At 36.2% G+C, this 16,297-nt stretch overlaps 1 pseudogene; it reads left to right on the top strand.

Annotated features, from left to right (window-relative positions):
- The first annotated feature begins 1,015 nt into the window (after nucleotides 1-1,015).
- On the top strand, nucleotides 1,016-2,018 carry LOC107971083 (mitochondrial fission regulator 1-like; annotated as a pseudogene).
- Nucleotides 2,019-16,297: the final 14,279 nt, after the last annotated feature.

Here is a 16,297-nt window from a genome sequence, read left to right as displayed (position 1 = left end):
TAAAGTAAGAAAAAATATCAAATGCTGGTAAGTATAGAGAAAAAAGGGAACTCTTATACACTGTTGGTTGAAATGTAGAATAGTATAGCCACTATGGAAAAGAGTATGGAGATTATGGAGATTTAAAAAAAAACTGAAACTAAAAATAGAACTACCATACCATTCAGTAATCTCAGTACTATATATTTATCCAAAGTAAAATAAATCAGTATATCAAAGGGATACCCACACTTGCATGTTTGTTACAACACTATTCACAGTAGCAAAGATACTGAATTAACCAAAATGTTCATCAATGGATTAATGGATAAAGAAAGTGTGGTATATATACTCAAGGGAGTATTATTCAGACATGAAAAGGAATAAAATCATGTCATTTGCAGCAACATGGATGAAACTGAAGGTCCTTATGTTAAGTGAAATAAGCCAGGCAAAGAAAGACAAATATTATATATTCTCATTTATATGTGGGAGCTAAAGAAGTTTATCTTGTGGAGGTAGAGTATAGAATGATAGATACCAGAGGCTGGGAAACTTGTGTGGGTTGGGGTTGGGGTGATAAAGAGAGGTTCAGTAATGGGTACGAAAATAGTGTTAGACAGAAGAAAGAAGTTCTAATGCTTGATAGCAAGGTAAGGTGTCCATAGTTAACAACAATGCATTGTACATTTCAAAATAGCTAGAAGAGAGGAATTGAAATGCTTTAAATACATAAAAATAAAAAAAAAATACTTGAGGCGATGGTACCCCAGATATCATTACTTGATCATTACAAAGTCTACACATGTAATAAAGTATCACATATACCTCAAAAATATGTACAGATATTACGTACCAATAAGAAATAAAAATAAAATAAGTTTAGAGAGGTGAAGAAAGCTGTATCTAAAAAATCAAGGAAAACAAGACAAGAAGGGAAGAAGGTGCTGGCTGCTGCATCTCTGAGTGTGACGGTTGGACCATGCACTGCTATGTATGCCTCAAGTACTCGAAGACACTTTGCATCTAAATACTTCGCTGGGTTAATAGCCTAATTAGGATGATTTTCCAACAAGTTGTAGTAAGCATGCAATCGGTATTTTGGCCTGGGAAGCCATATGGTTTGTCTCTAAGTATCATGAAGAAAATTGTTACTATTAATAATTTATCTGTGATCTAGTGCCCAAGCTTACCTGCCATGCAACAGAATCGTGTCCCAACCACCCAGGAGAGGATGCAGTGTTGTCTTTTGTGGCTGTCGAATGGGTAGCCAAAGGAGAGTGTTCAACAAGACTAAGAACAGAGACCAGGCCAAGGCCATCCTTTCAGGATGACCTTTTCTTTGAGAAGGCCCCAAGCAGACAGATTGCCTTACCAGACTTGTCTCAAGAGGAGCCTCAGCTGAAGACTCCAGCTTGGTAAATGAGGAAGCACTGCAGAAGATTTGTGCTCTTGAAAATGAACTTGCTGCTCTCAGAGCTCAGATAACCAAAATTGTGACTCAGCAATAGCAGGAAAATCTAATTGCAAGTGACTTAGATTTTACCACATCTGTTACCACACCACCATCCCCTCCACCTCTCCACCACTCTTGCCCACCCTCTCCACTGGGACTCCACCAAAGTATATTTGATATTGATCTGATTAGAGAGTGAGGAGGGAGAAAAGCCAATTCTGGAAAGACGTTGGTTAAGAACAATCCAAAAAAAGCTGACATGCCAAAAATGCTAGAGACTCTTAAAGACATGATCAGTGTAAAACTTTAGTCAGTAAAAACCTCAGAGCAAGATGTACAGCCCAAGCCAGTGGATGCTGCTGGACTTGCTCCCCTCATAGCAGAGGCTCTGAAAAAGAAAAATTTGCTTATCGGAATCAAAGTAGTATACCAATAGGCTTATTGGTATACCCAGGATGAAGCTGAAAAAGGAGTTCCAAAGTCTGAATCAGAGGCCACCTCAGATACAGAGTTGTCTGCACTACACATGTTGAAGTCAACAGGAAAAATGAAGGCTTTAATGGAAAATATAACAAACTCCTAATAGACAATGAACTGCAAAAGACTATCCTGGTTCAACTATTGGTTTATGAGGGGTAACTTTGACTAGTATAAATCAATACTATTTAGTAAATACCTGATTTTAGTATTCAGTGGTCTCATTTTCAGTCTAATTAGAGGATTAAACAATAACGAAAGCACAATAAGTTTGGTTTTGCTTTTATGAGATGTTCAGTTTTGGCATTCTCCTCAGCATATGTGTATTCAGATGTGTTTCTAATGTGTAGCCAGGGTGTTCAGATTTCCCGTCTTAAAAACAATTGTATAGATTTTAGAACACAGAGAGGACACTTGTGGATGTTACTGCACATTTTTATTATTAACACTAGTTTATCTGCATAAATGTTTATATTCATGTTTTTGGACAGTTTATGTAAAATTAGTAATGAATGATGGCAATGGCTTTAACCTATAATTGTTACCGATATAAGGTATGGTTATTTTTGTTTGTTTTGAATAATCACTTAGTATTCAATGGTGGAACAGCTAGTATAACATAAGTTGTTGGCATGAAATACTTGAGATTGGAAACTTCTTGCCTTAAACAGAATTTATATACTAGATCCTCTCTCATTTTCTTGGAGCTGGGATTTGAGTAGAAACCAGATGATAGTCCCCGCTGAAATTCCATAATGCTTTCCATTAAAGGGAAGTTCAGAACTAGGAAAGTTGTTTTTACCTCATTGTCATCCAGGACAGAAGAAGAAAATGTAGTTTTCAAATAGTAACAAATCAAATTAGTGATTTAAATATCCTTTTAAGTAAAACCCAGAATGTATCATCTTTTCTTTCAGTTTAATAAATAGCATTATAAATATTATTTTGCTAAGTTAATACTTCTGGAAATATCAGAATAAAGTTTTAAAATCTTTAATATTGGTCAAAATATTAACTTTATAGTGAAACATTAAGCAAGCAAATTTTCTATAAATTATTTATCATTGGCCAGAATGCTATTTTGTTTAATTGTATTATGCAATATAAACCATAGGTATTATTAGAAAGTGGAGAATTGCTTTTCTTATCTAGAGCTTTTAACCACTTGATGTAAATGATTATTTTTTAAATATCTTATAAATCTTAATGATTTTTCTATTTCTTATAAACTCAGCTACAGTTAATGCCAGAATATCCTACCATGAGTAAATATTTGTGTGTGTTTTTAACATTTTGGTGTATTTCAATTTTGTTCCTTTTGTTTTCAATTTTTTTGGGTACATACTAGGTATATATATTTATGGGGTATAAGAGATATTTTGATACAGGCATACAATACATTATAATCACATATGCGTAGACGGGATATCTATCACTTCAGGTGTTTATCATTTCTTTGTGCTGCAAAAATCTAATTGTACTTTTAGCTACTTTAAATGTGTAATAAAATTATTATTAACTATAGACACCCTGTTGTGCTATCAAATACTAGATCTTATTCATTAGAGTTAGATACACTAACTATATTTTTGTAACCATTAATCATCCCTACTCCCCCCACCTCACACTGCCCCTCTTGTTATCTTCTGATAACCATCATTCTATTCTCTATCTCCATTAGTTTGTTTTAATTTTTAGCTCCCAGAATATAAGTGAAAACATGCAGTTTATCTTTCTGTGCCTGGCTCATTTTACTTAACATGACTTCAATTGCCACACATGCTGTTGCAAATGACAGGATCTTATTTTTTTATGGCTGAATAATACTCCATTGTGTATATGTACTGCATTTTCTTTATTTCAGCTTTTATTTTCGGTTCAGCTTTACAAGAGTAGATTTGTTACATAGGTAAACTTGTGTCATAGGGATTTGTTGTACTGATTATTTTATCAGCCAGGCATTAAGCCTTGTACCTATCAGTTAGTTTTCCTGATTCTCTCCCTCTTCCTACCCTCCACCCTCTGAAAGGCCCCAGTGTGGGTTTTTTCCTTCTATGTGTCCACGTGTTCTTATCGTTTAGCTCCCATTTATGAGTAAAAACATGTGGTACTTGGTTTTCTGTTCCTGTGTCAGTTTGCTAAGCCACCAGCTCCATCCAGGTCTCTGCACAGGACATGATTTCATTAATTTTTATGGCTGCATTGTATTCCATAATGTATATGTACCGCATTTTCTTTATCCAGTCTATCATTTACAGAAATTTAGGCTGATTCCATGTCTTTGCTATTGTGAATAGTGCTGCAATGAACATACACGTGCATTTGTCTTTATAATAGAATAATTTATATTTCTTTGGTTATATACCCAATAATGGGGTTTCTGAGTCAAATGGTATATCTGTCTTTAGGTCTTTGAGGAATCACCACACTGTTTTCCACAACGGCTGAACTAATTTACACTCCCACCGACAGTGTATAAGCAAACCTTTTCTCTACAACCTAGCCAGCATCTGTTATTTTTTGACTTTTTAATAATAGTCATTCTAATTGCTGTGAGACAGTATCTCATTGTGGTTTTGATTTGCATTTCTCTAATGATCAGTGATGTTGAGCTTTTTTTTTTCATATGATTGTTGGCAGCATGTATGTCTTTTGAGAAGCGTCTGTTCATGTCTTTTGTCCACTTTTTTAATGGCGTAATTTTTTTTAAGTTTCTTATAGATGCTTCATATTAGACTTTTATTAGATGCATAATTTGCTAAAATTTTCTCACATTGTGTAGGTTGTCTGCATACTCTGTTGACAGTTTCTTTTGCTGTGCAGAAGCTCTTTAGTTTAACTAGATCCCATTTGTCAATTTTTGATTTTGTTGCAATTGTTTTTGGCATCTTTATCATGAAATCTTTGCCCATGGCTATGTCCTGAATGGTATTGTCTAAGTTGTCTTCCAGGGTTTTTATACTTTGGGGTTTGATATTTAAATCTTTAATCCATCTTGGGTTGATTGTTGTATATGGTGTAAGGGAGGGGTCTAGTTCATATCTTCTGCTATCCCAGCACCATTTATTGAATAGGGAATACATTTGCCATTGCTTGCTTTTGTCAGGTTTGCCAAAGATCAGATAGTTGCAGGTGGATGGTTTTATTTCTGGGTTCTTTATTCTGTTCCATTGGTCTATGTGTCTGTTTTTGTACCAGTACCAATACCATGCTGTTTTTGTTACTGTTACCCTGTAGTATACTTTGAAGTTGAGTAGCCTGATGCCTCCAGCTTTGTTGCTTTTTCTTAGTATTATCTTGTCTGTTTGGGCTCATTTGGTTACATATGAATTTTGAAATAGTTTTTTCTAGTTCTGTGAATAATGTCAGTGGTAGTTTAATGGGGACAGCACTGAATCAATAAATTGCTTTGGGCAATACTGCCATTTTAGCAATATTAATTATTCCTACCCATGAGTGTGGATTGTTTTTGCATTTGTTTGTGTCATCTTTGATTTCTTTGAGAAGTGGTTTGTAATTCTTGTAGAGATTTTCCTCTTTTTTTATTATACTTTAAGTTTTAGGGTACATGTGCACAACATGCAGGTTTCTTACATATGTAGACATGTGCCATGTTGGTGTGCTGCACCCATTAACTCGTCATTTAACATTAGGTATATCTCCTAATGCTCCCTACTTAGTTGCACTCCTAGGTATTTTATTGTTTTTGTGGCAATTGTGAATGGGAGTTCATTCCTAATTTGCTCTCAGCTTGCCTGTTGTTTGTGTACAGTAATGCTAGTGTTTTTGCACATTGACTCTGTATCCTGAGACTTTGCTGAAGTTGCTTATAATCTTAAGAACTTTTTAGGCTGAGATGATGGAATTTTCCAGATACAGGATCATGTTATGTGCAAACACGGATATTTTGACTTCCTCTCTTCCTATTTGGATGCCCTTTTTTTCTTTCTCTTGCCTGATTGTCCCGGCCAGAACTTCCAATAGTATGTTGAATAGGGGTGGTGAGAGAGGGCATCCTTGTATTTTGCTGGTATTCAAAGGGAACGTGTCCAACTTTTGCCCATTCAGTATGATATTGGCTGTGGGTTTTTCATAGATGGCTCTTATTATTTTGAAGTATGTTCCTTCAATGCCTAGCTTATTGAGAGTTTTTAACATGAAACAATGTTAAATTTTGTCAAAGGCCTTTTCTGCATCTATTGAGATAATCACATGATTCTTGTATTTAGTTCTGCTTATGTGATGAATCACCTATACTGATTTGTGTATGCTGAAACAACCTTGCATCCAAGGGATGAAGCCAACTTTATCATGGTGGATAAGCTTTTTGATGTGCTGCTGGATTCGGTTTGCCAGTATTTTGCTGAGGATTTTTGCATAGATGTTCATCAATGATACTGCCTTTGTTGTTGTTGTATCTCTGCCGGGTTTTGCTATCAGGATAGAATGAGTTATGGAGAAGCCCCTCCACCTCAATTTTTTTGAAATAGTTTTAGTAGGTATGGTACCCGGTCTTCATTGTATGTCTGGTAGAATTCAGCTGTGAATTCGTCTGGTCCTGGGCTTTTTCTTTTTTTTTTTTCTTTGGTTGGTAAGCTATTTATTACTTCATCAATTTCAGAACTTGTTATTGATCTGTTCAGAGATTCAATTTCTTTCTGGTTCAGTCTTGGGAGGGTTATGTGTCCTGAAATGTATCCATTTCTTTTAGATTTTTTAGTATATATTCATAGATATGTTTATAATATTCTCTGTTGGTTGTTTATATTTCTGTGGGGGTCAGGGTTATATTCCCCAGGTTGTTTCTGATTGTGTTTATTTGAATCTTCTCTCTTTTCTTCTTTACTAGTCTATCTAGCAGTCTATTTCATTATTTTTTACCAAAAAAAGCTCCTGTATTTATTGATGTTTTGAATGGTTTTTTGTTCTTATTTCTTAGCAAATGGAGTGACAATAAAAGTCAGTCCTTGTCTCAACAGTGACACGTTTGAAGGTAGTGCTGGGCTTTGGAATCTACCTTATCTTCTTGCATTGACTATTGTAGACAACTCGTATAAGTGGAATTATACAATATATGTTATTTCCTTTGTGTCTGGCTTATTTCACTTAGCATAATGTCTTCACAGATCATCCACATTGTAGCATGCTCCAGAATTTCTTTCTTTTTATAGTTGAATAATACTCCATTGTATATATACTACATTTAGTTTATCCATTCATCTACCAGTGGATGCTTTGATTACTTCCATCTTTTGGCTATTATGAATAATGCTGCTATGAATATACTGTACAAATATCTTTTTGAGACCTTGCTTATAATTCTTTTGGGTAAATACTGTAAAATTGAATTGATAGATCATGTGTTAATTCTATTTTTATGTTTTCTGTTTTTATTGTATCTTATGGTATATGAATAGATTATTTGATATAAGTATACATTGTGGAATAATCATCACAATCGAGCTAAATTAACATGGTCATCACCTGACATATTACCTTCTCTTTCTTTGTGTTGAGAATACTTAGCATCCACTTTTTAAGCAAATTTCAAGTACACAGTATTATTACCTATAGTCATCATAAAATATATTAGAACTCCAGAACTTATTCATCTTACATAACTGAAACTTTGTAACCCTAGTGTTTTTTTACATTTTATAAACACATTATTAAAATATATGTACATGTTGAAATTTGATTATACTGTTGAAATTTAAATATAAGCTTTCTGTGTCTTTGAATATATCATTCCACTCCCTCCTGGCCTGAAAGGTTTCATTTGAAAAGTCGGCTGATATCATTTGAGGATTCTTTGCATATGATCAGCTGTTTTATTTTTTTCTGTTCTCAAGATCATTTCACTGTCTTGAATGTTTGACAATTTGATTATAATATCACTTGGTAAAGATCTCTTGATGTTCAGATTATTGGCGTTTCTTTCTGCATCATGGATCTGAATGTTCACTTTTCCCCCAGATTGAATACTTTTTGTCCTTATTTCTTTAAATAAGTTTTCTGTCCCTTTCTCTTCTTCTCTGCTTCTATTAAGAATTCCATAATGTGTATTTTGTTTCACTTGATGGTGTCCTGTAGTCCCTTTGGCTTTCTTTAGTCTTCTTTTGTTGTTGTTCCTATGACTGGGTAATTTCAAATAGTTCGTCTTCAAGTTTGCTGATTATTTCTTCTACTTGATAAAGTCTGCTGATAAAACTAATTTTTTTCAGTTTATTCAGCGTATTCTTCAGCTTCAGAATTTCCATTTGGTTATTTTTATAAATGTTTTATATCTGTTTGTTGAATTTATCATTTTGTTGATGTATTATTTCTCTGAATTTTATTAACTTGTCTGTGTTCTCTTGTGGCTTACTGAGCTTCCTTAGATAATTACTTTGAACTCTATGTCAGGCAATTTTTAGATCTCCATTTTGGGGGGGTTAGCCATTAGAACTGTCATTTTGTTCCTTTCATGGAAATGTTTTGTTGTTGTTGTTGTTGTTGTTGTTTTGTTTTTTATGTCCACTGAAGTCTTAACTTGCTGTATTCTCTGATGAAAAGAACAGTTCACTCCTTCAGTGTTTACTGACTGACTTTAGAAAAGAAGACCTTCACCATTCAGCCTAGCTAGAAATCTGGGCAGTCTCTCAGGCTTTTTCTTTTGATGTGCCAGCACCACTATTTTTTTCCTCTGTTGAGAAGACGTCTTAGGACTGTGTGTCTTCTCTCAATGCTACAAAGTCAGAACAGGTGATGAAAGCCTCTTAATTATCTTTCCCAGGGGAATGCCCCCACGTTTTCAAGTTTGTACACCTTTACCCAATCACACAGCATCATGCCAGCTGCTATCTGTGTCCTTTCTATGGGGGTTTTCTTGCATCTTATTTTAATGGAGTTTCATGTTTGCCATCTGCAAAATCACTTGCATATTGTCTTCAGAGGCTCGCATTTACTGACTCAGGGACACTTGTGAGTGCTGGGGATATGCCTCAGGCAGTACTGGGGAATGCTTTAGATGATACGTCTTACGGGGTTTTTGAGTTGGCCTCTTGGTGAAGTCTATGAACATGTCAGTAAGATCTTCAGTTAGATTTTGAAATGCGTGTGGTTATTGCCATAACTTCTCACTCCTTTTTATTGTGTTTATCTCCCTTAGACTATTCAGCCATACAAACCTAGTCAGTGATCTGGGTGCTGTGAGGAAGAAGTAGTCCTTTTGAGCAGCTTTCTGCAAGGCTAGGGAAGCTGGCCATTTACTTCATAGTCACTGTTATCCATAGAAAAAAATCCCAGGCTGAGAGGTCTCCCTTAGTAGTGAGATGTGACACCTTGTGAGAAGAATGATGTGGACAAAGTGAATTGTTCTTCATTTCCCTTTCGATGTGTCTATTCTTGAATTGTTCCTTAAATACAGTGTTAGAGTCTATTTGACTCTTGCATTCCCTTAAAAATATCTCCATCCATGAAGGTTGTCAAAATCAACATTTGTGTGAGTTTATAAGAGCTGGAATCTCCTATTCTGTCTCTTGCTGATGTAATTTTCTATTTTTAAATTGTTTTATAAACTGTCACACTATTTTTATAGTGGCTACACAATTTTATATTTCCTCTAACAATGCATGAGGATTCCACTCTTTTTATGTCATCACCAATGCTAGTTTTTTTTTTTTCTGATTTTTTAGTAGTAGCCATTGTAAGGGGTGTGGGACAATATATCATAGTAATTTGATTCGCATTAATAATAAGTGATGATGAGCATCTTTTATATATTTATTGGCCTTATGCATATACTGTTTGGAGAAGTGTCTTTTCAAATTCTTTGCCCATTTAAAAAAAATAGGTTTTGTGAGTTTTTTACTGTTGAGTTGTAAGAGTTCTTTATATATTTTAGCTACCAACCCCTTAACATATATCATGGCTTGAAAATATTTTCCACCATTCCATAGATTGCCATTTTACTCTAGTAATTATGTCCTTTGATACAGATAATTGTTTTCTTTTGATGTAGTCCAATTTACCTATTTTTGCTTTTTTGCCTTTATTTTTGGTGTCATATCCAATAAAAATATTGTTATTTCTAAAGTCTTGAAGCTTTCCCTCTACTTTTCTCTCTAAGTATTTTACAGTTTTAGGTCTTATAACTTGTTCTTTGATCTACTTTGAATTTTTGCATGTGGTATAAGGTAAAGCTCCTACTTCATTTTTTTGCATGTGGATATTCAGTTTTTCCAGAAATTGTTTGTTGAGACTGTTCTTTCTTAATAAAATCTTAGCACCCATGTCAAAAATTATTTGGCCATATATTTGAGGGCTATTTCCAGGTCATGTATTCTATTTTATTGGTCTGTATGTCTGTCTTTATGCTAGTACCACACTGTTTTGATTACTGTAGCTTTGAAATGACTTTTGAAATCAGAAAGTGTAAGTCATCTAACTTTCTTATTCATCAAAATTGTTCTGACTATTCACTACCCCATGAAATTTATATACATTTTAGAATAAAATTCTGTATTTCTACAAAAAAATAGGTCATTAAAATTTTGACAACAAGTTTTATTAAATCTGTAGATTTCTTTGGATAACGTTGACATCTTAGCAATATTAAGTCTTATAATCTACAAAAATGGGATGGTTTTCCATTTACTGGTGACTTTTTATTTCTTTTAGTAATGTATTGTGTTTTTCAGGGTACAACTGTTTTATCTTCTTTTTTTGAGGTGCTTATTGTTTTCTTTTTTGTTTTTTATTTTTTATTTTATTTTATTTTATTTTATTTTTATTATACTTTAAGTTTTAGGGTACATGTGCACAACGTGCAGGTTTGTTACATATGTATATATGTGCCATGCTGGTGCGCTGCACCCATTAATTCATCATTTAGCATTAGGTATATCTCCTAATGCTGTCCCTCCCCCCTCTCCCCATCCCACAGCAGTCCCCAGAGTGTGATGTTCCCCTTCCTGTGTCCATGTGTTCTCACTGTTCAATTCCCACCTATGAGTGAGAACATGTGGTGTTTGGTTTTTTGTACTTGCCATAGTATACTGAGAATGATGATTTCCAATTTCATCCATGTCCCTACAAAGGACATGAACTCATCATTTTTTATGGCTGCATAGTATTCCATGGTGTATATGTGCCACATTTTCTTAATCCAGTCTATCATTGTTGGACATTTGGGTTGGTTCCAAGTCTTTGCTATTGTGAATAGTGCCGCAATAAACATACGTGTGCATGTGTCTTTATAGCAGCATGATTTATAGTCCTTTGGGTATATACCCAGTAATGGGATGGTTGGGTCAAATGGTATTTCTAGTTCTAGATCCTTGAGGAATCGCCACACTGACTTCCACAATGGTTGAACTAGTTTACAGTCCCACCAACGTGTAAAAGTGTTCCTATTTCTCCACATTCTCTCCAGCACCTGTGGTTTCCTGACTTTTTAATGATTGCCATTCTAACTGGTGTGAGATAGTATCTCATTGTGGTTTTGATTTGCATTTCTCTGATGGCCAGTGATGGTGAGCATTTTTTCATGTGTTTTTTGGCTGCATAAATGTCTTCTTTTGAGAAGTGTCTGTTCATGTCCTTCGCCCATGTTTTTATGGGGTTGTTTTTTTCATGTAATTTTGTTTGAGTTCATTGTAGATTCTGGATATTAGCCCTTTGTCAGATGAGTAGGTTGTGAAAATTTTCTCCCATTTTGTAGGTTGCCTGTTCACTCTGATGGTAGTTTCTTTTGCTGTGCAGAAGCTCTTGAGTCTAATTAGATCCCATTTGTCAATTTTGGCTTTTGTTGCCATTGCTTTTTGTGTTTTAGATGTGAAGTCCTTGCCCATACCTATGCCTGAATGGTAATGCCTAGGTTTTCTTCCAGGGTTTTTAAGGTTTTAGGTCTAACGTTTAAGTCTTTAATCCATCTTGAATTAATTTTTGTATAAGGTGTAAGGAGGGGATCCAGTGTCAGCTTTCTACATATAGCTAGCCAGTTTTCCCCGCACCATTTATTAAATAGGGAATCCTTTCTCCATTGCTTGTTTTTCTCAGGTTTGACAAAGATCACATAGTTGTAGATATGTGGCATTATTTCTGAGGGCTCTGTTCTGTTCCATTGATCCATATCTCTGTTTTGGTACCAGTACCATGCTCTTTTGGTTACTGTAGCCTTGTAGTACAGTTTGAAGTCAGGTAGCATGATGCCTCCAGCTTTGTTCTTTTGGCTTAGGATTGACTTGGTGATATGGGCTCTTTTTTGGTTCCAAATGAACTTTAAAGTGGTTTTTTCCAATTCTGTGAAGAAAGTCATTGGTAGCTTGATGGGGATGGCATTGAATCTATAAATTACTTTGGGAAGTATGGCCATTTTCACGATATTGATTCTTCCTACCCATGAGCATGGAATGTTCTTCCATTTCTTTGTATCCTCTTTTATTTCCTTGAGCAGTGGTTTGTAGTTCTCCTTGAAGAGGTCCTTCACATCCCTTGTAAGTTGGATTCCTAGGTATTTTATTCTCTCTGAAGCAACTGTGAATGGGACTTCACTCATGATTTGGCTCTCTGTTTGTCTGTTATTGGTGTATAAGAATGCTTGTGATTTTTGTACATTGATTTTGTATCCTGAGACTTTGCTGAAGTTGCTTATCAGCTTAAGGAGAATTTGGGCTGAGACAATGGGGTTTTCTAGATATACAATCATGTCATCTGCAAACAGGGACAATTTGACTTCCTCTTTTCCTAATTGAATACCCTTTATTTCCTTCTCCTGCCTAATTGCCCTGGCCAGAACTTCCAACAGTATGTTGAATAGGAGTGGTGAGAGAGGGCATCCCTGTGTTCTGCCAGCTTTCAAAGGGAATGCTTCCAGTTTTTGCCCATTCAGTATGATATTGGCTGTGGGTTTGTCATAGATAGCTTTTATTACTTTGAGATACATCCCATCAATACCTAATTTATTGAGAGTTTTTAGCATGAAGGTTGTTGAATTTTGTCAAAGGCCTTTTCTGCATCTATTGAGATAATCATGTGGTTTTTGTCTTTGGTTCTGTTTATATGCTGGATTACATATTTTGATTTGCGTATATTGAACCAGCCTTGCATCCCAGGGATGAAGCCCACTTGATCATGTTGGATAAGCTTTTTGATGTGCTGCTGGATTCAGTTTGCCAGTATTTTATTGAGGATTTTTGCAACAATGATCATCAAGGATATTGGTCTAAAATTCTCTTTTTTGGTTGTGTCTCTGCCTGGCTTTGGTATCAGGATGATGCTGGCCTCATAAAATGAGTTAGGGAGGATTCCCTCTTTTTCTATTGATTGGAATAGTTTCAGAAGGAATGGTAGCAGTTCCTCCTTGTACCTCTGGTAGAATTCGGCTGTGAATCCATCTGGTCCTGGACTCTTTTTGGTTGGTAAGCTATTGATTATTGCCACAATTTCAGAGCCTGTTATTGGTCTATTCAGAGATTCCACTTCTTCCTGGTTTAGTCTTGGGAGGGTGTATGTGTCGAGGAATTTATCCATTTCTTCTAGATTTTCTAGCTTATTTGCATAGAGGTGTTTGTAGTATTCTCTGATGGTAGTTTGTATTTCTGTGGGATCGGTGGTGATATCCCCTTTAACATTTTTTATTGCGTCTATTTGATTCTTCTCTCTTTTCTTCTTTATTAGTCTTGCTAGCAGTCTGTCAATTTTGTTGATCCTTTCAAAAAACTAGCTCCTAGATTCATTAATTTTTTGAAGGGTTTTTTGTGTCTCTATTTCCTTCAGTTCTGCTCTGATTTTAGTTATTTCTTGCCTTCTGGTAGCTTTTGAATGTGTTTGCTCTTGCTTTTCTAGTTCTTTTAATTGTGATGTTAGGGTGTCAATTTTGGATCTTTCCTGCTTTCTCTTGTGGGCATTTAGTGCTATAAATTTCCCTCCACACACTGTTTTTAATGTGTCCCAGAGATTCTGGTGTGTTGTATCTTTGTTCTCATTGGTTTCAAAGAACATCTTTATTTCTGCTTTCATTTCGTTATGTACCCAGTAGTCATTCACGAGCAGGTTATTCAGTTTCCATGTACTTGAGTGGTTTTGAGTGAGTTTCTTAAACCTGAGTTCTAGTTTGATTGCACTGTGGTCTGAGAGACAGTTTGTTATAATTTCTGTTCTTTTACATTTGCTGAGGAGAGTTTTACTTCCAACTGTGTGGTCAATTTTGGAATAGGTGTGGTGTGGTCCTGAAAAATGTGTATATTTTGTTGATTTTTGGTGGAGAGCTCTGTAGATGTCTATTAGGTCCTCTTGGTGCAGAGCTGAGTTCAATTCCTGGGTATCCTTGTGAACTTTCTGTCTCGTTGATGTGTCTAATGTTGACAGTGGGGTGTTAAAGTCTCCCACTATTATTGTGTGGGAGTCTAAGTTTCTTTGTAGGTCACACAGAACTTGCTTTATGAATCTGGGTGCTCCTGTATTGGGTGCATATATGTTTAGGATAGTTAGCTCTTCTTGCTGAATTGATCCCTTTACCATTATGTAATGGCCTTCTTTGTCTCTTTTGATCTTTGTTGGTTGAAAGTCTGTTTTATCAGAGACTAGGATTGCAACCCCTGCCTTTTTTTGTTTTCCATTTGCTTGATAGATCTTCCTCCATCCTTTTATTTAGAGCCTATGTGTGTCTCTGCATGTGAGATGGGTTTCCTGAATACAGCACACTGATGGGTCTTGACTCTTTATCCAATTTGCCAGTCTGTGTCTTTTAATTGGAGTATTTAGTCCATTTACATTTAAAGTTAATATTGTTATGTGTGAATTTGATTCTGTCATTATGATGTTACCTGGTTATTTTGCTCATTAGTTGATGCAGTTTCTTCCTAGCCTCGATGGTCTTTACAATTTGGCATGATTTTGCAGTGGCTGGTACCGGTTTTTCCTTTCCAAATTTAGTGCTTCCTTCAGGAGCTCTTTTAGGGCAGGCCTGGTGGTGACAAAATCTCTCAGCATTTCCTTGTCTGTAAAGGATTTTATTTCTCCTTCACTTATGAATCTTAGTTTGGCTGGATATGAAATTCTGAGTTGAAAATTATTTTCTTTAAGAATGTTGAATATTGGTCCCCACTCTCTTCTGGCTTGTAGAGTTTCTGCCAAGAGATCCGCTGTTAATCTGATGGACTTCCCTTTGTGGGTAATCCGACCTTTCTCTCTGGCAGTCCTTAACATTTTTTCCTTCGTTTCAACTTTGGTAAACCTGACAATTATGTTTCTTGGAGTTGCTCTTCTCGAGGAGTATCTTTGTGGCATTCTCTGTATTTCCTGAATCTGAATGTTGGCCTGCCTTGCTAGATTTGGGAAGTTCTCCTGGATAGTATCCTGCAGAGTGTTTTCCAACTTGGTTCCATTCTCCCCATCATTTTCAGGTACACCAATCAGACATAGATTTGGTCTTTTCACATAGTCTCATATTTCTTGGAAGCTTTGTTCATTTATTTTATTCTTTTTTCTCTAAACTTCCCTTCTCACTTCATTTCTTTCATTTCATCTTCCATCACTGATACCCTTTCTTCCAGTTGATTGCATCAGCTCCTGAGTCTTCTGCATTCTTCATGTAGTTCTGTTTTAACTTCTTAGTGAATTTTGTTTGTATCTTAATTTTTTGAAGATATTATAAGTGGAATTGTTTTGTTAATTTTTGAAAAGAGCCGTGCACATTCCTCAGCCCCAGGCTCAAAACAAACAAGCCCAGTACAAACACATCCCATCCTCCCATCCCACCACATATCACCATATATCTCTTAAACTTCCCCCGGGCTCAAAACAAACAAGCCCAGTACAAACACATCCCATCCTCCCATCCCACCACATATCACCATATATCTCTTAAACTTCCCCCGGGCTCAAAACAAACAAGCCCAGTACAAACACCACCAGGAAAGTCTCCGATAAGGGGACAGATGAGGGGACAGCTGTTCAAAGTTTTACTGAAAGAGCGGGAACCAAAAGAATTCCTTTGTTCCCCTGTAACTTTCAGGCTATAAAAAAGCAAACACTCGCATTGTTCAGGGCCCTCTTGTATGCGGTGAAATAGAAGGACCAAGTTCGAACTTGTAGTAAAGATCCTTGCCACTTGGCTTTGACTCTGGACTCTGGTGGTCTTCTATAAGGAACAAACGGTCTGGGCATAACATCTGGGGGCTCGTCCGGGATTCCCCAAGCCCACCAGACCCCTGGTCAACGGATCTGCTAGGATCGATCTACTGATAGGTGAGCTGGCTCGTCTCCGTTTGTCTGTCCGTGTCTGTTCTGAATCCGAATCTGTGACTCGCAAGGTCTGAAACTGGAGCTGGCACAGTCCTGGCGGACGCGCTATAGGACGGCCAGCGGAGACCGGTAGGAGACGTCCCCTGGCTCTCATCT

Source organism: Pan troglodytes, chromosome X, assembly GCF_028858775.2.
Source record: "Pan troglodytes isolate AG18354 chromosome X, NHGRI_mPanTro3-v2.0_pri, whole genome shotgun sequence".
NCBI lineage: Eukaryota > Metazoa > Chordata > Mammalia > Primates > Hominidae > Pan > Pan troglodytes.
Note: the sequence above shows the minus strand (reverse complement) of the source record. Positions and strands in the feature narration are given on the sequence as shown.